At 37.6% G+C, this 24022-nt stretch overlaps 1 pseudogene; it reads right to left on the reverse strand.

Annotated features, from left to right (window-relative positions):
- Positions 1-4999: 4999 nt before the first annotated feature.
- Positions 5000-6514, reverse strand: LOC149117176 (uncharacterized; annotated as a pseudogene).
- Positions 6515-24022: the final 17508 nt, after the last annotated feature.

Below are 24022 nucleotides of genomic sequence, written 5' to 3' on the forward strand. Positions count from 1 at the left end.
TTCCTTACAACATGAACAAGCATAATGCAACATCAAAACATCAATAAAAAGGTCCTCTAGTCCTATTGACGAGGTCCTTGAATTATAAAGTGGTCAGAGAGCACCCTTTAACTCTGACTGGAGCCTGCGCTGAAGCAACCGCGTGCTGTGGGAAAAAAATGTACAAGGCAGTTGCTCTAGCACCTTATACAACTCTTCTGATAGTTGGATTGCTTCTGCGCAGTGTGTTAAGGGTGCTAAATAGTGAGAAAGACGGAGCAAAAAAAGCATGACTTACCCCTCCAAAAGCTTGTGTGAATGAGTATGTCATGAAAGCTTCGCTGGAATTTACCCTAAAACCGGTTGACACAAAAAAATTCATAAAAAATTTCAAAAGTTACTGTTTTGCACCAAACTTTGCACGGATGTTAAGGAACAATTTCTGCACTATCTGTAGCAAGCCCTTTGAGTTAACCCTAAAATTCTATTTTTTTAGAATTTTCAAAGTGCAAAGTCATGAGGTGTGGTTTTGCCCACCTAGTGTAGATTTGCCCACTTTAAAATTTCAACGGCCCTAAACTCAAGAGCTTTTAAATTTCTTCTACGAAATATAGTGCAATAAAAATCCCATTTTAAGTAAAGTTATATGTTAAGAGTTTGTAACTGTGGCTTTAAGGGAAAATTTTTTATTTAATGTTTTCCCTGGGTGAATTTTCCATGGAATTTTTTTTTTCAAAAAAGTACCGCTCCTCGGATTTTAAGAAATCATAATTAATTTCAAATTTAATGTTTTAATCCAGAATTTCACTATGTTATGTAAAAATGTGTGTTCTTTCAATCTTTACTAAATATTTGTTTTGACAATAAGTAATAAAAAAGTTATTTTGAAAATTGCGTGACAACCTATTTTTGGAAAAAATGGGCATTTCCGAAAATTTGGAGTAATCAGGATAACGTAACTCTTTAAAAACTGACTTGAAAACCCACAACACTCTTGCTGCAACATTAACAAGTTAAAAGCTACATTGTGTATCAATTTAAACCGAAAATAAAAGAACTAGACTTTTTATGACTTTTTGTATGAAGAGTAGTACAATTGTGTCTCAAATGGTAGTCATTATTTTGTGACTCTTAACTCCTTGAAACTTTTGGTGGATATTCTTTAGATTCTGTCAGTGCATTGTCTATTCATTGTAATTAAAACTTAGGATGCTACGTTTGAAAAAACGGCTCTAATTAGGGAAGTGTTGGCTTTTTAATGTTGTGAAAAGGTGTAAAATTTGATGTCCATTTTGAACATTTCACAACTTTGCACCTTCATATCTGCTGGAAAATACAACTGTATTCTGAGTTACCTTTCAAAAAGTTAGAACCTTTAATGACCTTTTGATTGCTGAAAGCTTAGAAGAAAATATAGAAATTTCGATTTTTTAGAATTTTTTTTCAAAAGGCACTCATTTTGCAAAAATGTGTTACCTTGCCCACTTTTTCATGACTTTGCATCCAAATATCTCCTCAGCGTTTAAGGGTTATAGACATCTAAAGACATCAACTTGTAGCTTGTTTGAAGTACCTTCCAGCCAAAAAAAGGAAGATTGAAAACACTAAAATCCCTATGTTTCAACGATTACACTAGGGCAGGTTACTTTGCCCACCCTAAGAATTGGGTGGGCCAGAAACCGAAAAACATTTATAATTTTTTTATAATTAAACCAAATAAGTCGAAATTTTCACAGAGTGTTGATTTAAACCGAATCTTTAAGTTGGATAAGTGTTAGCGTTAGGGTTTAGGGTTTAGGGTTAGGTTTTAGGGTTAGGGTTTAGGGTTTAGGGTTAGGGTTTAGGGTTAGGGTTAGGGTTAGGGTTTAGGGTTTAGGGTTAGGGTTAGGGTTAGCTTTTTTGTTGATGTCCCTACGACCTTGTTGATTTCCCTATGCCTTTTGTGTTGATGTCCCTACGCGTTGTTGTTTTTTTGTGAAAATACATTCTTTATTGATACACATAAACCTAGATACAGTACAATGCAATAAACTACAATTTTAACAGTTGCAAAATTAATACATTTATAAGCTATAGTAAATAAAAATAAAAAGAGATTTAATAATAATCATAATGACTTAACCAGAGTAGAACAAATCTGGGGCATCATTGCATGTAAATTTTAATCTAAATTTTCTAGCCTGTACTTAGAGGAGATTTTGCTGACAAAATCTGTGATGTGAAGAGAATTATTGTGTAACTTATTAGTATAGATAAAGTAGCGAGCAAAAAGCATGGTGTAATTAAATTTTTTCAGTAGTTCTTTATTGGTAGGGTTGGAAAAAATCCCAATAAAAATTCTTGATTTGACGGTTTGAACGAAGAGTTATTACAGTTGTTGAACCATTGCACCACTTTTGAACAGAAATCTTTAGTAAAAAGACAGTCTGAGAAGGTATGATCTATCGACTTTTGTTCTCCACAATATAGGCAATCACTGTCATTTTTGATGCCAAATCTACAGAGCTCTTTTTTAGTTACAACGATTCGGTGGAGAAATTTGAAGTGAAATTCCCTCAGCCTATTTTCTCTGGAAACCGTTTAATCGATATAAAAAATTTTTCCGATTGTTTTGGACAGATCGGCATAGATTTACTCCATTTAGTTGGTCCAGTATGTGGACTATTATTAACTTGTTTGTTCAATAACCAGTAGAAATCCTTTACCTTCGCAGTTTCAAAGTTTACCTTCGTTGAACTATCAAGATCGAAAATTGAGTGGTTTTGTAGAAAGATGCTCTTGGAGAGCGGTTCCAAGTTATTGTTGTTTGTCTTGGCCAGTAAGCTGTCCGGAATAGCACTTCTAACTTGATAGTAATTCAAGAAGTTAGTTTTACATATATATTTTGCTTTAAAGGCTTGGTATGAGAGTAGCTGACCTTGTTCATCTTAGAGGTCACTTATCAAAATAATTCCTTATGAAAACCACTCTTGGATAAAAACCGGCTTGCCGTCTATTAGTATTTCCCGGTTATTAAATAAAACTGTTTGGCCCAGATTATAATTATACAGAGTTTTAAGATCATCGAAAAAGGAGAGCATGTCCTTATAAAAGGTAGGTAATTTTGAATTAAGGAAAGTCACATCATAATTACAACGCAGTAGAAAGTTTAAGCCACCTAGCCTCAGGAAAAAATTGGGTACTGAATTCCAATTCGAGTTTGCATGTTTCAGCAGACGAGGTATCCATGCCAAACGCATGGCCTTTAACATTAGACCTACATCAGTCATACGAATACCACCTTTATCGTAATCTTGGTAAAGGCCTTCTCTTTTAATTTTGTCCTTTTTCTTGTTCCAAAGGAAAGTAAAGAGTTTCCTTTTAACAGTTGTGATAGTATCTTTTGGCACATTGGTGTTAGAGGCTGAATACAGAATTTGTGATAATCCTAAAGATTTAATAGTCAAAACTTTCCCAAATAAGGTGAGGCTCCTTGAGCTCCATATCGAGGTGGGTTTGGAGTTTTTGAATTTTTAAGTTGAAATTGTAGTGATCATTGTTTTTGTCATCGTAAGAGAAGTATATTCCCAGAATTTTAACAGGATCGCGTGGCCATGACAGTTGCAACGGTGTTGTTCTGTTATTGCGCCATTTACCCAACCAAAGTGCCTTGGTCTTTTTGACATTGAGTTTTAAACCAGAAACAGGCGCAAAGTCGTTAACTAAACAGAGGGCATTGTCAACAGAGGTAATATCTTCGCAAAAGAGGTTAGTATCATCTGCAAATTGGCTCACTTTAATTTCATTTCCATAAATATTTATTCCTTTAACCAGCTTATTCTGGCGGATTTTATTGGATAGTATTTCTGCACCCAAAATAAAAAGATATGGTGACAGGGGGCAGCCTTGTCTGACACCCCTTGTTGGCTTAAACCAATTTGTCGCAAGCCCGTTGTTAAGAACTGCACTTTCAACATCAGTGTAAAAGATGCTAGTCCACTGCTTTACACTTTCTCCAAAATTAAAAAGATTTAACACACTTTTTATGAATGGCCATTCCAAAGTGTCAAATGCTTTTCTGAAGTCAAGAGAGACCAAGACACCCGTTAAATGCTCACACTTAGTGTATTCGAGAACATCACTGATGAGTCTTAAATTCTCACTTATATATCGCTCTTTCATGGAGCCTGTGTGATCTGGGTGTACAAGTTTTGGAAGAATTGTCTCAATCCGTCTAGCTATGGCTTTCGATGCAATTTTATAATCTGTATTTAACAGTGTTATTGGTCTCCAATTCTGAAGGTCTAACAGATCCGAATCAACCTTGGGAATAAGAGTAATTACTCCATCAAGCAAGGTATTGTTAAATTTCCAGAAACCAGGGCCCCTTGGGATCGTCACGGGCAAAGACAAATAAAAATAGATTGCTTTGTGATCGGGTGCAATCGACATGGTAATTCCAACTTTGCTTACATACTTTACCAAAGATTTTGCCACGAGAAAAAAGTCTATCCTCGACTTAACCTGTAAGGATTTAGATTCGTATGAAAAAAGCTGTAAATGTCGATTAAATCAAAGGTTTCCATGGTGGTTAGTAGCAAATTTCTAAACGGTGTAGGTTTCCAAAATGCTCCGCCTTTTTTGTCCTTTTTTGTTAGCGTACAGTTCCAATCGCCTCCGATGATAATATTTGTCATTTCGGACTTGTTTATGATGCAATTGTTCAATTCCTGAATAAACTCTAGTTGTTCTGATTGGTTGTTAGGTGCGTAGATATTACACAATGAAGTTTTCACGCCATTTAAATGCGTGGTGATTAACACAATTCTGCTTGTATTGTTACTAAAGAAATATTCCACATTATTGTTTATGGTTGGATCTAATAAGATGCAAACACCCTTGCTATGGTGTGTCCCATGAGAAAAAAGAATCTTACCTCCCCATTCACTTTGCCAAATTGATTCATCATTTACATCTGAATAGGTCTCTTGGAGAAAATAGAAATTGGCTTTCTGATCTTTCAAATAAGTAAAGATGCTCCTTCTTTTGGTCTGATCTCTTATACCTCTAACATTTAACGAAATAATTTTGAATTTTACATTGGATTGCATTGCACACGTACAGGCTTCCTAAGCTAGCAAAAATTAATAATCAATGTACAAAAAGAAGCTAAACCCCCCGACAATAATAATAATAATAATAATAATAATAATAATAACCAAAAAGAAAATAGCAACACACACACACACAAAAACAAAAAAGAAAAACCTTTAAGAGGTTGTTTAACCTTCGCCCTTGTCCATTTGGATCTTTCCCTCATGTCAAGACATAGATTAAATAAGGCGAGACAATTTTCGACATATCCTGACATATCCTACCGTAACTGTTCAAACGATCTAGAGGTTATTTAAATCATGTTCAGAATAAATTCGAATAGGTCTTCCCTCAGGGGATGTCTTCACAAACACTTAACCGTCAATGGTCCACACTCCTAGCAGCGATAACTCATCTTTCCTAGCATTAGCTTTTCCCACCAACTCTCTGCGGAAGGCCGTCAGGTTTTCATTGATGAAAATCTTGCTGGCTTGAACTCGATCTGCTGCTGTAGCATCCGGAAATATATTGGCAAACTGTACAATTCTCAGTCGAACTCTCTGTTTATAAAGAGAAGATTTCACTTTATGACTTACGAAGCGTAGAATAATTGGGCTTGATTTCTTTCTTTTCACTCAATGGCAGATGTCGATATCGTCGGGTTTTACTCGAACATCCAACGCATTGGCGATTTTGAGTACTGTGCCTTCATTTTCACGAATACTTTCAGGAATACCGACAATTTCGAGCGAGTTCTTTCTCGAATATTGCTCCAAGTCGTCCAAGCCATCGTACAGTTCATTTAGTTCATCTCTTTGCAGAGAGATTTTTCGTTTAGCTGCATCAAGTTCGATTCTCAGTTCCTTGTTGGTGTTTTGCACATCGCTTAGCATGGTCTTTGTCGCCAACAGCTCGTTTTCCAATCTCCTAAGCGACGACTTCAGTTCACCAACTTCGTTCAAGAGTTGGTTGTTCTCCTTGAGGATATTTTCTGTGGTTCTTTGTATGCTAGGTGTGTTAGGTGTGTCTTTGAATATTCCTCCATTCTTGGGAACATCCACACAAATGCCCCCGGAGGATGTTGTGAGAACTCAGGAGATTGCACGACTGTGGATCCACGTCGAACGCGCAATTAATAAAATTAAAAATTTTCATATATGGGATAGCATTATCCCACTGAATCTTTTTGGAATTGCAAATCAAATGTGGTCGGTTTTTGCATTTCTTTGCAACATTCAAGACCCTATCTTAACAAGCTGACACAGTAGAAAGCTTTAGACAACTGATTTGTAATTTTTATAGTGTTTAATGTTTTGGCTAAGCAAGAGTGTGTTGTAGTAATATTTACTATCTAGTTCTCAGGAGCTTTTTATTTTCTTTCAATGAAATACACAATCACTGAAATAATTATGATACCTGTAAAGGACTGGCCAAAAATTACAGGGGGAGGACCTGAGCACATGACCCAACCCCTTACCTGTGGAATAAAACAAACTGACTGACCCCAAAATACAGGTCAGAAATTAGATGACCTCCCGCCCTATATGGGAAAAGGATATGACCCACGCCTTATGTGTAGTGAAAACTTACACAGCCCACCCCTTTTTGAAGGATTGATGAAGTAATGACTCACTCCAGTATGCCTTTTGACCAGCCCTGTAAAAGTGAAAACTAATGAGTGGTGTGTGATTTTGATACAGACTTACAATTTTACACTGTCTTTGTGAGCTTTAAATCTATTAGACTTACCCCTTAGGATATTTTTCAAATCACTCTGAGATTTTATGCACGAAACGTTTGATTATGATGCTGTTGTAGAATGACAAACCACCACAGCTTCTGTACATGATGGTGCAAATTCAGCTACAGCATAGTTAATGAACTGTGTGAAATAGTATTGCCAAAGCTTCTCCTGAAGCTCAACCCAGTAACCTCTGTCAAAGGCAATTCTTTCATATGACATTCCTTTTTTAGTGTAAACAACAAAATCACACCATTGTGCACCAGTACAGCCCATTTGGCCCTGAACTTGGGCACAGTAAGCATGGGTTCTTTTCAGCTTGCACATGTTCCCAACCCTCTCACAAAAAAACTTGGGGTCTGAGCAGGCATCTAGGGGACTCACTTGAAACTTTGTTTCTGGGCACTTGACTTCAAGTAGTCCAAAGGGATCTTCACAATTGGGGTCTATTACCTTTCCATCCGGAGAACATCCCAGAATTGGAGAATTAGTGCATACAACAAATCCACTTTTGAAAACATGTACTGGTGTTTTTTGACTGTGCATGTATTTGTGATACCTGTCAATTGCTACTGGCTAATATTTAATCCCATGAGCTGTGTGTCTAGAGTGGAATGTCTTTGGGCACATAATTTCTTGAGCAAATTTATCATGACTTCGTTGTCTGTGGGAAATTTTATTTAATCGTCTTTTACAAGCTTTGCCTTTCTTCTTTTTGTTGTTGTCGTCTTGCCCTTTTTTGGTTTCCTTTTTTTACTCTGCACTTCCTTATTTTCTTGTTTTTCTACATGTAGGCCTTTATTATTTGCTCCTGTTTCTTTCATTTCTTCTTTCCCTTTTTCTGTTTTTTCTTCCTTTTTTGCTTCTTCTGTTTCTTCTTCCTCCTGTCCCATTTCTTGTTCTTGTTTCTTTTTGTTCTTTTTGCTTTTCCTTCTCTCCTTTTTCTTCTTTTTCCTGTGCTTTCTCCTCGATACCTTTTCGATGCTCATCTGTTATAAAAATGTACAATTTTTAGTCAGTCCGTTCACTTCTCTTTTTGTCATTTTCAGTTTTTAGCACCCCAATGTTATTAATAACAAGTTTTTATATGCTTATTAGAATCAATTAAACATGACTTAAGATTGGTCAGTCTTTTTCAAATACAAAATGTATTGTGAGGTTATGCTAATCTCCATGCTTTCATTTTTGTTAACATAACTTTAGCCTTCAGAATAGAGTAATCTTGAATTTAATTATTTCTATTACCATTTGCATAAGAATCCTTTGTCACCCCCATTATACTTGCAAGTAAAGAATCCTGTGAGACCCAGGGTCAGATAGTCAGGTCTGACAGGTGAAAGCAATGTGAAGGTACCGGTAAGTTTACAAGAATGATTACAAACTGATTGCATCGATTGCACTCATTTGACTTTCTCCTGACCCAACTGTCTGCCCCTGAGTCTTTGCGAATGCACAAAAAGTTGATGTTTACTCACCTACTAATGTAGCAGATAGTGTCCCCTCATTTGATTGAACTGGAGGCAAGTTTCCTCTGAATGATACCTGCAAGTTAAAGTAAGGAAGGGAAGTGTGCTGCCCAAAGGAGTCACAGGTTACCTGTTTCATCAATAGATGAAAAAGGCACCCTTTTCCATTTGAACAGGCCACCTCCCTTAAGATGCTGTCCATTATTGATATTAAGTATGACCTCAAAACTAATGGCTGTTTGTAAGTTGGATTGGTTAAACTTTGGTATTTATTGTTACAGTAGTTGTATTGTTGGTAACAGTGTTCGTGTAACCTTTTCCCGATAACTGTTACTGTTAACTGTTAGTCTCTCTGTAAGTGTTTCTGATAAAGTTAATGTTAGGAAGTATAATTATAATTGCACATGTTAGTCAGTTATTGTTAATAATTGGTCACAATGTTGTTTCTAACAATTAGCGCTAAAATGTAAACTACATGTAGACTTCTAATGTTAGTGTTAAATAGAATGTTAGTGTCAAATGGTGTTAATAGTAGATTTTCTGTTTGCGTAGATTTTCAGTTCTAGTGTTGGTAATAGTGTTACTGTTGGTTTAATTTTTACGTATCACTTGCACAAAATTGCAGACAATTATATGTAACACTTTTGAAGTAGCTCCAGGTAGCTTTTGGTTTCCTTTTTATCCAAAAACTGCCGGGCCTTACGGAGCAGACTCTAGTTGGGAAACTGCTTGCATACCTAGTGACTTAATAGAATTTGTGTTATTTCCTGTTAATGACTCTTTAAGCTTTAGTGTTAATAATTTTATTGTTGGTTTAATTGTTACATATTACTCGCGTAAAATTAGACAATTCTATATCCACTTTTGAAGTAGCTCCAAAGCTGTTTCCTTTAATCCAAAAATGCCGGGTTTTATGGAGCCGATTCTAGTTGAGAAACTGCTTGACATACCTAATGACTTGATAGAATTTGTGTTATTTTGTCTTCTGTGTATTCTTAAATCGTTGAGGGTGCTGTAAAACTATCATTTTGACTGATTGTGTTTCAGTCTAATTCATGTTTGTTCAAAATTGTTGCTCAAGAGATAACGATCATATGAAAATTTAACTTCATTCAGTCTGGCTGTGTCAGTCTATCCCAAGTGTCGATGCTCTAAGAAAGCTTTGTCCCGAGGGAATTGGTTAGTGTTTATTAATAATAATGTTACTGTTAGTTTTACTGTTACTGCTAGTGTTAGTGTTTCTGTTAATGGTACTGATTCTGTTTGTTTCTCCCCAAGTATTGATGAAGGGAATTTTCAATGATATTCTCATGACCAGGGAACTAATCATGTCAATCGATCCCAAATTTAGTTGCTTGTAGTAATCAACATGTTCTCATAATTGAGTATATACTTGCTTTTCTACACTTACTTGTCCCAATAGTGTTCGCATTATATTTCATAATAATGTCAATTAAAACATGACCATCACTTAACTTAATTGAAACTCATAATTAAGAAGCAAAATTTGAGCCTTAGGTAAGCCAACACACCTTCCTTTTAAACATTACATGAATAAATGACACAGGCATACTTTGAAGGAACTTGCCAGCTTGCCTATTCCCAAGTGTCAATTGTGCAAAAAGGTAGCATCTTAATTAACTACCTTATTGTTACTTATTTTGCAGGATATAGATTAAATAGCAAATTCAACACTCGCAAAAAAATTCTCGTGAAAACGAAATGCACAAAATTTAATGTCAGCTTACTCCATAATTATTTCACTTGACAAGCAGTGAGGGAAAACGCTGCATTGCCAAATGATGAGAGAATGCAGTAGTTGCTGGTGGTAGCATAGGGTCGGGTCTTCTTCCCGAGGATCCATTTGGAGAAATAGACAATGTCCTTCAATTGTAAACACAAAATAGACAGCACCATCTGCTCTGTATAGTTCTGCTTTGTTGTAGCTGGAATATGGAATATGGCAATTCTGAGACTAACTGTGTTTTACCAAAGATCAGTATTAAACAATTTTTGAAAAATGTAGGTTCTTTAGACATACATTTTTTGACCAAATCGCCAAATTTAAGTCCTGCTACATATGCCTATTCAATTTTCGCAAAATTAAGATCACGCAAAAATAAGCAACAATAAGGTACACTTAATCGGCACTCTACTTACACAGTTTTAACAAATCATTTCCCTTATTTAGCCAACTACTCTTTATTGAACCAATGTTACTCTTTAGAGACTGATAAGTTACATGTACATGAGCCATAAATTCCCTACCTCCGATTGCAATAATGCCCTTATTTCATCTTCTTCCTGTAACAAATTTCTAAACGAAAAAAGAGAGATAACTTCTTAGTCCAAGATTAAGGAGTCAAGAGTTACCTACTGTCATGAACTTGAAAATGCTGATGAGTTTATATGAAAGTGGATGTTGTTGATTTATTCCTAGTTTAATATTACGGAAGCTGCACTTACTCCTTCTCTTAAATTTAGGACCTCATGTCCCTGCAATGGGTCATAATGTAGCACCACTCGCTCCTCTGTATTGTAAAGTGCAGGGGCAGGTCTTCAAGGGAGCCTGCCCAGTCATACACCTCCTGCATAATTATATAGGCAAAACAATATTATTAGTCTCGTTTGCGTGCTGGGTAACAGCTGGCATTTATATGTACTTACAATACTTTGTCATGGCAGTGGCTTTTGTCTGAATTCAATGCACTAAGGAATCATGATCTAGCCAGAAGATAGCAAACAAGGAACATCTCTGAGTGTGAACAAAAGAAGTTCCTGTGGCATTTCCAAGTAGGCTTTTTTTAAATGGAGTCGTGGAAACAAATTTCCTGTGATGGTGTAATTTTTTTAGCCTTCGTGACTCACGTGCGTGAACCTGATTTGTCAATCATACACTCATTTTCATAAAATAGCATGCGAGAAAATTGGACCAATCAGAAACCTACATGAAAGGGAAGCTAATGGATCTTGATTTGCAGATATGCTATTCCAACCATACCAGTTGCATTAAAATAGTTACACCAATGTACCTGGAATTATGCGTCAGGCCTAAACCTCCTCCCAGTCTTCTTGTTTTCACTGTGGCGGAGGATAATTTTGGTGTATTTTTCACCTGATGGAGATGACCCCACCCTTTTTCTCCTTTCCTGTGTCTGATCTAACAAACAAACATTTCAAAATGTTGCGGTAAGCCTAGGTGCTTTTATGATAAACAGTAACAAATATGTTTAGTGGGTTCGTACATCTCCTGGAAAACCTGGAAAGTCCTAGAATTTAATTGTGGCATTTTCCAGGACTGGAAAGTCCTGAATAAAGGCTACTGGTCCTAGAAAGTTCTGGAAATCTGTTAAACTCGAGTAAAAAGATGAAATGTATGGCAGACAGTGAGACAGAGTTAGCATTTAGATCTTGGGGTTAATGTGAGTTTTTGAGTTCCTTGAAAAATCAATCGGAGTCCTGGAAAGTTCTGGAAAATTGTTTGTGGTAATGATTATAATAATCGATTTGGCATGCGGGGCACTTACATGTACTTACTTTTGGTAACTCAAGGGAGGATGATTATTCGAGACAGGGCGCTTATTCAGGTCAGGACGCTAAATTTCTTTTTTGAGAAACAAAATTTTGATGTGGTATTTGTTATTTACAAGTAACAGTATACCAAATATACAGTGAAAGTTCAGTTAAAGTGGGGGAATTTTAATCTTTTTAGACGCCGATAGCTTTGAACAGTGTCACTTACGGTACATCAACACGTGAAAAAAAAAAAGCTTTTAGTTGCGGTATCTTCAACATTCAATTCAGTGATCCCATCGAAAGCATCCTAGTCGCGTGAATTACTCATGGCTCGCTGAACAAGTCAAACAACCTTGAGCTATTGTAGCCCTGCGTGGCAAGGCTTATTTTCCTTGAATGAATAATACTAGAGTAGGGGCACTTCGTAGTAAAAGTTCACATTTGAAGGGGGCAGTTATTCCAAAGGGGGTGCTTATTGGAACGAGGGCGCTAAATCAAATCATTATGGTAAAGAAAAAAAACATTTCATGTAAACCAATAAAGGGAGTTTTCTAATATCACCCCCTCCCCTCCCTCTGGAAATTCCAACTAGGAATAGAACACTAATTATAGAACACATTTCAGTGTATCGATAAGCAGTAAGAGTTAGTAGCCTGACCTGTCAAAAGTATTTCTAGAATACTTGAGATGATTTGAGGACTATATTGAAAGGGCTACGCCAAAAACAATAGTAAAAGTAAGGGTGCGTGGCTATCCATATATCTAGCTTGCCCATATCAACAGATCACTTGAAATTTAAGGGTTAATGTCACTAAAGACGTTATGTTTAATGTCTCGTCTTCTGATTTTGGATGCTTTGAGTGAGTTTCACAAATTTTATTCTCCATGTTACCTGATGATTGCCAATTTAATTACCGCAGTCAATTTAATTAGAATGCCAGTTTTACTTAACAAATGTATTCTTTCAGTTTCCCTCAGCAGCATCCTATACTTCTGTGGTACCTTATTTAATAATAATCTCTTTAATACCTTGTCCTTAACCTTGTCCTGGTTGTTATCCTTGTCCTTGTCCTTTCTGTCGTCCTTGTGCTCATTCTTGTCCGCTCCCTCTCCCTTGCCTTTACCTTTTTCCTTGCCTTTGCCCTTGTCGTATCCATTTTCCTGACCCTTGTCCTTGTTGTTGTCGTTGTTGTTGGCCCTTTTTGGTTTCCTTCAATTTTACATATGTAGTATTTTCAATTCTCTTTACATTATAATATTTAGGAGAGAAAACCCCACCAGAATGGACATGAAATAGAACCCTCAAGGTAAAATGAAACAGAGAAGTCCAAAACAGTCGTGGAGACGGACAGTGCCAAAGGAGTGGTATAAGATCAGGATTAGTTCAAGATTGCAAACAGCAGGGTCCAGTGGAGAGCTATAATGGTGGAAGCCTTATGCCTCGCTCGGAGCAAAGAGGACTTATTTAAGTAAATCGTACATTAGTACTTGGATGATCTGTAACCCCCATATGTGATCATTAAGGGTGATTATTTGCGTTGGAGTTAATTTAACCGAGCTTGTAGTTTTGTGCATTGTTATTCAATTCTATTGTCATAATTTTTTAGTGTACCTGGAATTGTATATCTTGTTCTTGGCGAACCTGGCGCCATTCTTCCAACTTTCTCTTCAAAGAGGAAGATGATATAGAACGTTCACTTACATGAACATTTTTAAATGATTTCCTTACTCTAATTATTGCAGTATCTAAGAGTGGTTTCAACTGAATGTTGAATTAGTAATCAATGACTGGCAATGACTTTGTTTTGGTTTTGGTTTTACTTACAGTTTTGAGTTTGGCTGAGCTGTCTAATTGTTAACTAGTTGGTTTGGTTTTGGTTTTACAACTTTCAATTCATAACCACTCTATCTGTAGTTACATGTATGTACTTAAAGTTTTTTTTTCTATTTCTACTCCTTTTTATTAAAAGGCTCTGTGATTATAAAACGCTATGTAATTAACATAAGTCTACATACAAGCCAAGTGGCGCATCAGGCCTGAGCATGTTCAAGTTTCCGTGGCATGAAGCGACTACAAGAATTTTTATTCCCCAAGAATCAAACGGTACTTCTTCGCAGGGTTACCCCCAGCATTAGATTTGCCGGTACCCATTTATACACCTGCGCGGAGAGAGGCAATTTGAAAGTAAGATGTCTCGCCCAAGAACACAACGATTGGCTTAAGTATTGAAATACCTCCCAGCAATTTTCACATTTTACTTTGAACTAGTTCTTGGAGGCCAATGATAAAAACCAAAGTAAAATGTGTAAATTGCTGGGAGGTATTTCAATACTGACTAACTCCAAATTTTCCAAAAGTCACTTGGGGCTTTATTCAAGGCACCCCTTCAGTTAATATATATGATGGCTAATATATTTGACTTTGCCAGATGATTGATTCAAAAGAACCATGAAACTCTGAGTAGTAATTAAACGTCTTGAACCACCTTCAGTTAATATATATGATAGCTAATATATTTGACTTCGCCAGATGATTGATTCAAAAGAACCATGAAACTCTGAGTGGTAATTAAACGTCTTGGACCACCTAATCCTGTTTTTGCTTCTCTTGTTAGCTGTTTAATGTATATACATTATTACACAGTACATACAATAACCTCGATTTGGTTTGAAAATTTTCTTAGATATTTGTCTGTGGACACAAAATAATGTAAACATTCCAAGAGGCGAAAGTTTTTGCGAGAGCTTATCTCTTGGAAAACTGTTCAGGCATGTTTTTAAACTTGAATATAATTAATTGACGTCATTCGCCTACCGTTCATCTTTCATGGCATTGCACAGATCTTGTGCAGTGGAAATTGACTCTTGCAGTCTCTCATCTTCTAAGTTGGACTCTGAAATTGTTTATATTATTATATCTGAGTTGGCTGCATGCACTTGTTGATTAAGCTGAATACATGGGATTGAGCAATCCAGTTTTAACAGCAGTTACTCAACGGTTTAGTGTGTACATGTACAGATCATTTCCCTGAGCTGCCAGAGAGTGATTTGAATATGAAAACAAACTTTTTGATCAAATGAATTAAAATGATTATTCACTCGGTTATTGCAAAATATCATGATTAGATATCATGATCAGATGAATATTTTCTGAACCCAAATTGCGTGTAATATTTGTTGATAATTTGACATCAATAATTTATCAATATCAATTGACTTATCAAGCAAATGTCTGGGAATGGGTAAAACAAGTAAATTCCATAACATCCTCAAGATAATTTCTCATTTTAATACATAATTATTTAATAACCATTAAAAATTTCCACACATTGTGGCATGTTTCTGCTGTAGCATGGTACCAGTACCAGAACACAGGATTTTGGGTTCTTCAAACCATATTTCACTTTCACTGCAAGTAGAAAGTCTTGTAAGTGAAACATAATTACAAAATAATGCAATTAGAATTTTGAAATAGTTTATACAGCACGTCTTTGTCAACCTTCTTTTATAAAAGCTACAGTACTGTAACAACAAAACAAACATGCTGGCAATAGCCTTTATCCTTATTTTATTTATGTGAAGGAGGCGACCATACATACCTTTGTCTGCATGTCTGCTTTTGTGTTGTAATATCCACAAATAGCAATTTTTTTGGTTAGCCACATTGTTCAACAGACTGAAAGTAAACAAAATAAACTTAGGTGATTGAACAATGGAGTCACACTTAATTACAGTGAATTAATCAGTCTTTCCATTTTAAAGTAGATTACTTGTACTCTTCATGAGAGAAATCTCACCTGACTAATTTTCTCTTGCATGGAAGAGGACAATTTAAGGGCAGAAGCACTGCCACCATGACCTTTTAGTCCTCTGTACTTTGCCATGTGAACTAAAACCAAACAGGAAAATTGTAAAACTAAATAGTTTCTCTTCATTGTTTTATTTCATTAGTGGTAAGATGGAAATCAAATTTACACAGACAATAGCAAATTTCAAAATCACCGGCTGTAGTAGTGTGTGTTTAATCAGCAACCTACCTCTTCAAATGTTTTAGTTAGGAATGGAAGAGTTGCATTTTGTACTCCCTTTTCCAAGGCCAACAACTCGCAGAAATTACATTTGAGGAGAGAAAAGCTGCCCTACAACAGAAACGTAAACAAGACACGCGAATCTTGTCTTTTGTCACACAATATCGCCCATCAGTGCCTAACTTAAAGCAAATACTTGTGCAGAATTGGCATTTAATTCAACAACAACCATTGCTTAGAAGAATATTCAAAGATCCCCCTATTGTCTCGTACAAAAGGGGCAGATCCCTAAAGGATATACTCGTTAGAGCAAAGCTTTAACCGGCTATTACACGTAGATGGGAGTTGTGCAGGCCTGTCACCCCATTGTTATCACTGGAATTTACCTGTGTAATGTCGTAATGGGTACATTTGCATTTGCAAGGTTGTTGTGCGGAAAAACTCTATCGATTTCATCAAGTGTGGAAGGTCAGAGAATCTTTAACATAGCCGTCTTTGGCGGAAACTCTAGGGAGCTTAAGAAACCACGACAGCGACCTCGAGGACAACGCCGATTAAAAAATGAGTTTTTATTTTACCTACGAATCTCGCGATACTCTAAAGTCATTTACTTTGTTTATCACTGTCAAAGCTATCACGAAACTGAATCTAGGACACATCGATTAATTCGAAATAAAAACATAAAAAATTAGCCGTCATGGTTCACTTTTCCGCAGAATTTGGTCATTTGACGTTGCTGTTTTGTAGAGGACGGTAAAAAAATGTACCAAGAATAATAACGCACGTGCACAGCCATTGTTCTGCGCATTAAACCTTTTCTTTAGCGACGTTGCCGTTGCCGCTGCCGTCGTGGTTTTCTTAAGCTCCCTACTAGACCAGCGGCCGTAACGTAAAAAGAGACGATCCGTAACAAGGCACTAGCCGCAGCAGTAGCTCCGTCACTCTTACTGCGCCTTTCAATAACATGCGGACTCTAAAATTCAAAGCTCAACCGACAAGTGCATTTTTCACTACCGTCAATCAAATGTTCGGCGGCTCCTCCTACATGTAGCTTCCGACTACTACCGAGCGCGCGGTAATCAAATCAAATCGTTGAGCACAGTTCAGACAACATAGTCGGAACCTGGGAGGAGCCGCCGAACATTTGATTGATGGTAGCAAAAAACGCATTTGTCGGTTGAGCTTTGAAATTTAGAGTCCGCGTGTTATTGAAAGACGCAGTAAGACTGTGCGTTTGGATACGCGATATATCTGGCACAATGCCTGTAAAGGCCTCAATAACTAATTCTCTTAGCCTGGTGTAGCTAAGACCTCTAGCTCTAGCTTTGTAGCCATATTTAGTCTTCGATCCCCGGCAAAAAAGAGGACTGTCGTGACTAAGCTGAGCCTCAGTATCGAGATACCGATTCAACATGTTATCAGGACAGGTAGCTTTCCCTGAAACAGCCACAACAACTCATGCACCATCCCTGTATTTAGCAGTTTTACTGGATTCAATAAACAACTACAACTTTTTATTATCGAGCTCAACATTTTAGCGAACTAGTCTCGCGAGTTCATCAAATCTAAGAAAAGCGGCGAAGGCGAGCAGGCATATTAAAACAGAATGAATATCATATAAAGAAGCCACAGAAAGGGCTTTAGAGTCAAAGGAGATCACTCCAAAAATCGTGTATTTTTTTCCATCACCAATAAAAAGTTCACATTGAGTTGAGTTACTCACCGTTGTTTTAGCTTCTGAAGTGGATGCGATCCCAATGAAAAAGAAGTGAAAACTTCGACACTGGGAGCCGCCATTTTGAAAGGATCTTGAAGGCCAGGTTGCAAATCCGTGACGTCATTCAGTCCGAATTGGCGCGAAGCTCACGGGGCTAAAGCTCTCCTTTTCTGTTCTAAATTCGTTTATTCAGTTGTGAGCTAAAATGATGGGTCCCGGGCTGTAAAACCCGAACCGAAAAGGATTGGGAAAGAGGAGTGGCTTTCCTTAGTTTGCCTCCAATGAACAAAAAATTGCCAAAGAAGTGGTTCAAACAACTACGTCGGGATGAGAGATTCATGCCAAAAAAACTCAAAAATGCGAATGTGCGCAACGAGCATTTCACAGACGACTGTTTCAAAACTGAATACCGATTTGAGCTTGTGGGTGGAGACACAAGAAGTGGGTCATTGAAAAATGCTTTCCGACAATTTTTCAATGGAAGGCTCTTGTAAAGGCACGCATTGCAAGCGAACGGCGCATCGCAAGGAACGAAAAGAGGTAGCTATCAGTTTTTAAAATTATTATTATTGTCGTTGACTTGATTTGGTAAATATTATTTCTGCGCAAGAAATTGAAGCTCCTCGCTGGACGGGGAGTCGAATTTCAAGAAAAAAACCTTGGGGGCCAGCTGGCGCCTAAGTTTTCAGGTTTGGTCACCAGCCCAAGTATTTCAGTCGCCAAAAATTTTTAACCCTTCAGGCTTAATATATTTTCACGAAAAGACGCTAAAATGGCGTGAATCACGGGTTTTGCATGTATATATCAGTTTGCCGCTTTTTTTCTATAATAACAGGGAAAATGGCTAAATGAAATTCTATTCTTCATTTACCAGTCTTACCTGTATTTATAAAAAAGCTTCCATGTTGCAAGCTTTGATTCATTATTTTTCGTAGACTGGCGCAAGGTTTTTCGTGTTTTCGTGTTCATTGATGCATAGCGACTGCACGCATGTTTTGGGGGTGAATTTATTAAATTTCTTAGGGTACCGTGGGAACTTCAAATGCCCTGCAGATTTCTTTAAAATTACATGTCAGACTAACCCGCTTCGTTTTTCTTTTATCGAAAAAGCATTTTTTCGATTTATAAATCTTTTGTGTGAGCCGAAAACTCAGAGCGAGTTTAATAATCGGCCTTGACAGCCAGGGATGAGTTGAAATACTTACAAATGTTAAATGCTGTCTAATTTGATTTGAAATACATCGGAAGAAGCAGTTAATTGTACATCAGTCCTATCTATATTTCGACAATTACCGATAACAAGTCCTGCTATAGCGAAATCCCATATCCGCATGTAAATAATATTTTGTCTGAAATGTGCTGCAATTTGTTTTCAATTTTATAATCACAATTCATCATTAATCAAGGACGGTTTTCTTTTTTTTTTCATTCACATTATTTTTGGGAATTACAGTTGCTAATGAAAGCAGTGCTACGGTAAAAAATGAAGCTGTAATCTTACTGCGTGCTTTGTCAAGTAACGATGCCAGTAAACACGACATATGCGATATGAAAAACACTTGCAATCAAGTGGTTTACGCATGAAAAAATTGTACATACTTTTTTCTTCTATCCAAAATTTATTACATACGCTTAGCTTTCCAACAATACAAATTACAATTCTCACAAAAAATCTTAGTACTGATAAGGAATGTCGTCAATTTCACATTCACGTCAAAGACGTCGATTTCACTTCGCATCTTAAATGTAAAGTCACTGCGTATTTCACAAGAGTCCACGTAGTCCATAAATGTAAAGAAACCAAGGCAAACACGTACGAGCACAAGCAAAAAGTATCCAAATCTTATAAGTAAAAACACAGAGTTGTGAGGTGGAAAGCATCCGCCCGATTGAAATAAATACACCTTTGAAAACTCGTCAGTTTCTGTGATACCAGAACTCCCTCCGCGTTGAACCGCCAGTAAAGTAAAAATGAAGACAAATCAGATCAAAAGCACTAAACTGGGGATTTATTTAAGCCACCAGTTCAATTCTGAGAGCAATTTGCAATTAAAAATAAACCTCCTCTTCCATTAACCGCGTCCATTGTAATTGTACTGCAAAATGTAACTTCCATCTTGGTGACCTACTCCGGCTGTTCTCGGCAACAAACACATTTTCTTTGCGTCGGTATGGTTGCACATCTCTCACAAGTACACCACAGAGCATTTTCCAACCGATCATTCAATTCAACTTGATTATTATCTCCCGCGGAATCACTAGCACGTTCTGGCTTCAAGAGCAGCCATACTAAAGCTCAAAAGAACAAACACACTCTCGGGCGGAATGACGTCACGGATATGCGGCCTGGCCTTCAAGATCCTTTCAAAATGGCGACTCCCAGTGTCGAAGTTTTCACTTCTTTTTCATTGGGATCGCATTCACTTCAGAAGCTAAAACAACGGTGAGTAACTCAACTCACTGTGAACTTTTTATTGGCGATGGGAAAAAATACACGGTTTTTGGAGTGACCTTCTCCTTTAACTAATTGTTCCAACTGAGAAACGTTAATGGGGTGTCTTTTGGAAGTATGGTGGGTCAAAAGACGCTGTGCACCAGCGAGAACATCCTCACCAACGGTTGCTCTGATAGAGATGGTTCCACGGCGCACTCTATCGGAGAAGGCGTCTTAGCGTCCGCCATAAAATGACGGAAACAGAGAGCGAAGTGATAAGGAGACGCGGGGAAAGCTGGCAGGTCATGATCACACGCCCAAAGTTTCCATCTGGCGTAGGTCGCAGAGTACTTGGTTATAGTGCTTGTGGTTCTTCCCGCCAAAGTCACTGCAGGAAGGAAGTCAGCTAAAGCTGTTAAATGATGGTCGTCCGGAGGAATCGCGGCCCGAAGGTTTGACCGCAAGGCGGACTTGAAAACATCTACCAAAAAAAAGAAAAGAAAGAAAGAGAGACACGCGCCAAACAAAAATATCAATAACAATAAAAAAAAAATAAAACAAATCACGAACGCGGAAAAGTGAGACCGAGGTGAAAGACCTACTCTTTCAAGCCTGATATATATACACCCGCCAAAATACCCCACATACCAACGCACATACAAACAAAGATACCGATGAGAGCATATTTTGCTGCTAATTCCGCTGTCGAACGCAGGAAAATACTATTATTTGTGTGGTTTTCTGCTGTCACAATGAAGCCATTGATCTTTAAAGGGGGCAATTTAAAGGTTGAGCGGGAGGGTTGGGCAATTTTTCTGAAGAAGAAATTTTGCGTGGACCGTTTTGCACGAGTTAATGTCAGAAGATCTTAAACAATCAAACCGCGAGCGGGCGTGGATAAGTGGCTGATAACGAACTAGGCGCGTAGCCTGGAGCTTATAATTATCACCTCATTTTAAACAATCACAAATGAAAAGTATTTTGTTAAAAACTATCATGAAATACCAATTAATGTTGCGAATTTTGTTTCTAGAAAAAAGCCGGAAGACTAATGGCCGCTAAACTATTCAACAAGAAACTATTTGCTTCATTTCCGAAATCATCAAGCACTTTTGTTTTGTAAAAGACTGTTGTGCCAGTGTTTCACTGTAAACAGTACATTCCATCACACGTGGGTTTTCTCACAGGAGAGTTGTTGCGACATACTTTGATGTGTCTGTTGTATCTTGAAAGTTAACCTGTACTTCTGTGAGAACTTTGACTTGGACCGGTGTGCTGATTGGTTTGTCTTTCGTAAATTCCTCTGATTTAGTTCGAAAGGCGGCTAATTCCTGGAAAGTTGTCATCTTGAAATGAAACCTAACACAAAATTAGCTAATTATGTATCTGTAAGATTAATGTTATATCCTTTTTGATGTGTAATACTTCATGTAGTTGCGTCAGGAAAGACTGCAACATAAGTGTACTGAATCAGGCCATAAGTAGGGCAGGGAAAATCGCAGATTTTCATCTTAAATAGGATATGCGCTTTGGGAAGCGGGCCGTATATCCCCGCCCAATTTTTCTGGGAGTACCCTCTGTTGGGGGGGGGGGGGGGGGAGGGGGCACGGCTTATAAGTCCAGTTAGCGTGTTGAAGGTACAGTTATCCACGTTTGACTTACACTACGGGAGTTGCTCTTCAAGTTTAAGATGCGTGTAATGAATGAGAACTTTTTTAAAAACGGTTTTTTTGTTTACGCAACATTTAAAATCCTTGGGAGGCGGGACCCTATTTTTTAACACAAGTAAATTCAAGGCAAAGTATGGTGTGTGAGGCGAAATAAAGCTAGGAGACAAAAGAATTTGGCGCATAATTTTTTCAGTTCTGTGCCAGGCAGCGCTTGATTCGAATGGAGCGGCACTCTACGTTTTGTTGTGAGTGACGCAGTATATTTTTCTTTTCAAAAAGGACGTCTTATGTGTGATGACAGTTGTGTAATTATTCCTCCACTTTCGGTTGAATGTTATGAAGCTAAAATACAAAGGTTATCGGTGTTTTCATGAAAACCAGCTCCTGAAATGCTGCGGTACGTCAAAATGCAAATTTTGTTATTTTTAAAAGCTTATAACACGCGCTCTAAGAAGTAAAGCTACTCGACGTGCGGCGGAAAATTTGACAACTACATCTGGAAAATGTCGACGCCTAAGATGTGAAGAAAACCTTGAAAGAAAGCCATTTTGTACCTATTTTGCAATATACCAACGTTAACTAAAGTACAATATGATTATGATGTATTCCATAATATATCCCATCTGTAGTATCCAAGCGCTCCAAGTGCGTGTTCTCTTCCCGTAAAAAGACACAAAAAGGGCGAGATTGGTATTCCGGACAAGTGTTCTGATTGGCCATAGTTGTGAACTTAATTAAATTTAAATCAAGCACGGAAACCGATGTCTTCGTTTCTCTAGAAGACATTGTTTAAGTCTGACTTAGAACCATGTAAGTTGCCAATGATTTCTACCTGTATGACATTTTTGAAAGTTCCTTTTCTTTTTCCGTGTCACGAAATTAAATTTAGTTTCAACAAGTTATTTTTGTTGAACATGTTTACTTTGTGAATTATAAGCGTTACCCTGATAACATTCATACTCACGTCAATAAATCACTCTGAAACGGAAAACGGAACTATTTCTTCGGTCAACTTAACAAAACTAACTGCTTCCATCAGCGTAAAACTTCGCATTAGTGGATAAATCGCGTGATGTGGTGGTGTCTCTACCTAAATAATATATTTCCTTTTCACTGTCACTATCCGATTAGAAGTCCAGTTCGTAAATTTCTTTGTAATATAACAACGAGAAACGAGAGTTTCAATCGTAATTCCCAAATTTCGTATAAGGTAGCAATTGAAAAGTTGGGAGTGCCACGTTTTGTGTCCATGCACTGCATTTTGGTGGACATTTTCCCGCCGTATTTACATTCAAATTAACAATTACGAACTTTGCTCTGACTGGATATTACCTCCACTATGTAAATAGTTTACCCCTATACTGAAAGCAATACCGTTTCGTTTCTGAGGAAACGAAACAGAAACTCTGAGGCCCCATCTTTTTCGATGCGGTTACGCCTACGGCCACGATGGAAACCTCATGAAACCTCATCCTTAAAACGCTGTCGAAAGTGGAACGTTTTGAAAACGATACGGCTTTATGTGCCGTGTAAACGGAGATAAAACGGCTTCCGTTTGGCGCGAAAATATCTTATCAAGAGTACACAACGGCACTGTAACTGGAAATTAAAGATGTGACTTCCCAAGCACTGATTCTGTGCTCCCACGTCAATTATCATTAATAATTAACTTTCCTCGGGATAAAATATCCGCTCTTCACTGCTAGCAAGATCGACTTAATTTCATAAAACTCCCAGCCAGACATAATGAAAATTTTGAATACCGAGCTAGCAAAATGGCAATTAGCCAAGTAGCCAGCCAGCAGTAAAGAGTAACATTTGAAATGCCTGCAAAATTATTGGCGAAAAAATGTTCTGGCCAGCGTATTGACCTGGATTAAAAACACACGCATTGTTTAGGACACTATTCAACAGCCTATAGTCTGCTGACTATTATTAGAGATAAATTAGCAATATGTGGTTATTTTGCCGCCATGTAAGTAACATCGTTCACACAATGATCAAAAATTGATACAGTTAGAGCAACTTTGCCTCTCTAGTTTCCTGTTACTGCCTATGAGCATACATTTGGTTTTGTCCAGATTCAGTGTTAATTTATGTTCGTTCAGCCATTTCGCCACCGCCAGGAGGTCTTGATTGAGCTTGTCAGTCAGCTCCTGGGAGGAAGACCCATAGTAGTAGATCACCGTATCGTCTGCATAGAGTGACGCTTCACAGGCATCTAGAACGCTTGTCAAATCGTTGATGTAGATGACAAATAGCAGGGGACCCAAGATACTTCCCTGAGGAACCCCGTGGGTGACTGGTAACTCATCAGACAACTCATTGCCACAACATGTGCGCTGTTTCCTGTCAGTGATGTAAGAGCGAAACCACTGAAGCGAATTCTGACATAAAC

The sequence above is a fragment of the Orbicella faveolata genome, unplaced genomic scaffold, assembly GCF_042242905.1.
Source record: "Orbicella faveolata isolate gen_17 unplaced genomic scaffold, um_ofav_v1 contig_12, whole genome shotgun sequence".
Lineage (NCBI taxonomy): Eukaryota > Metazoa > Cnidaria > Anthozoa > Scleractinia > Merulinidae > Orbicella > Orbicella faveolata.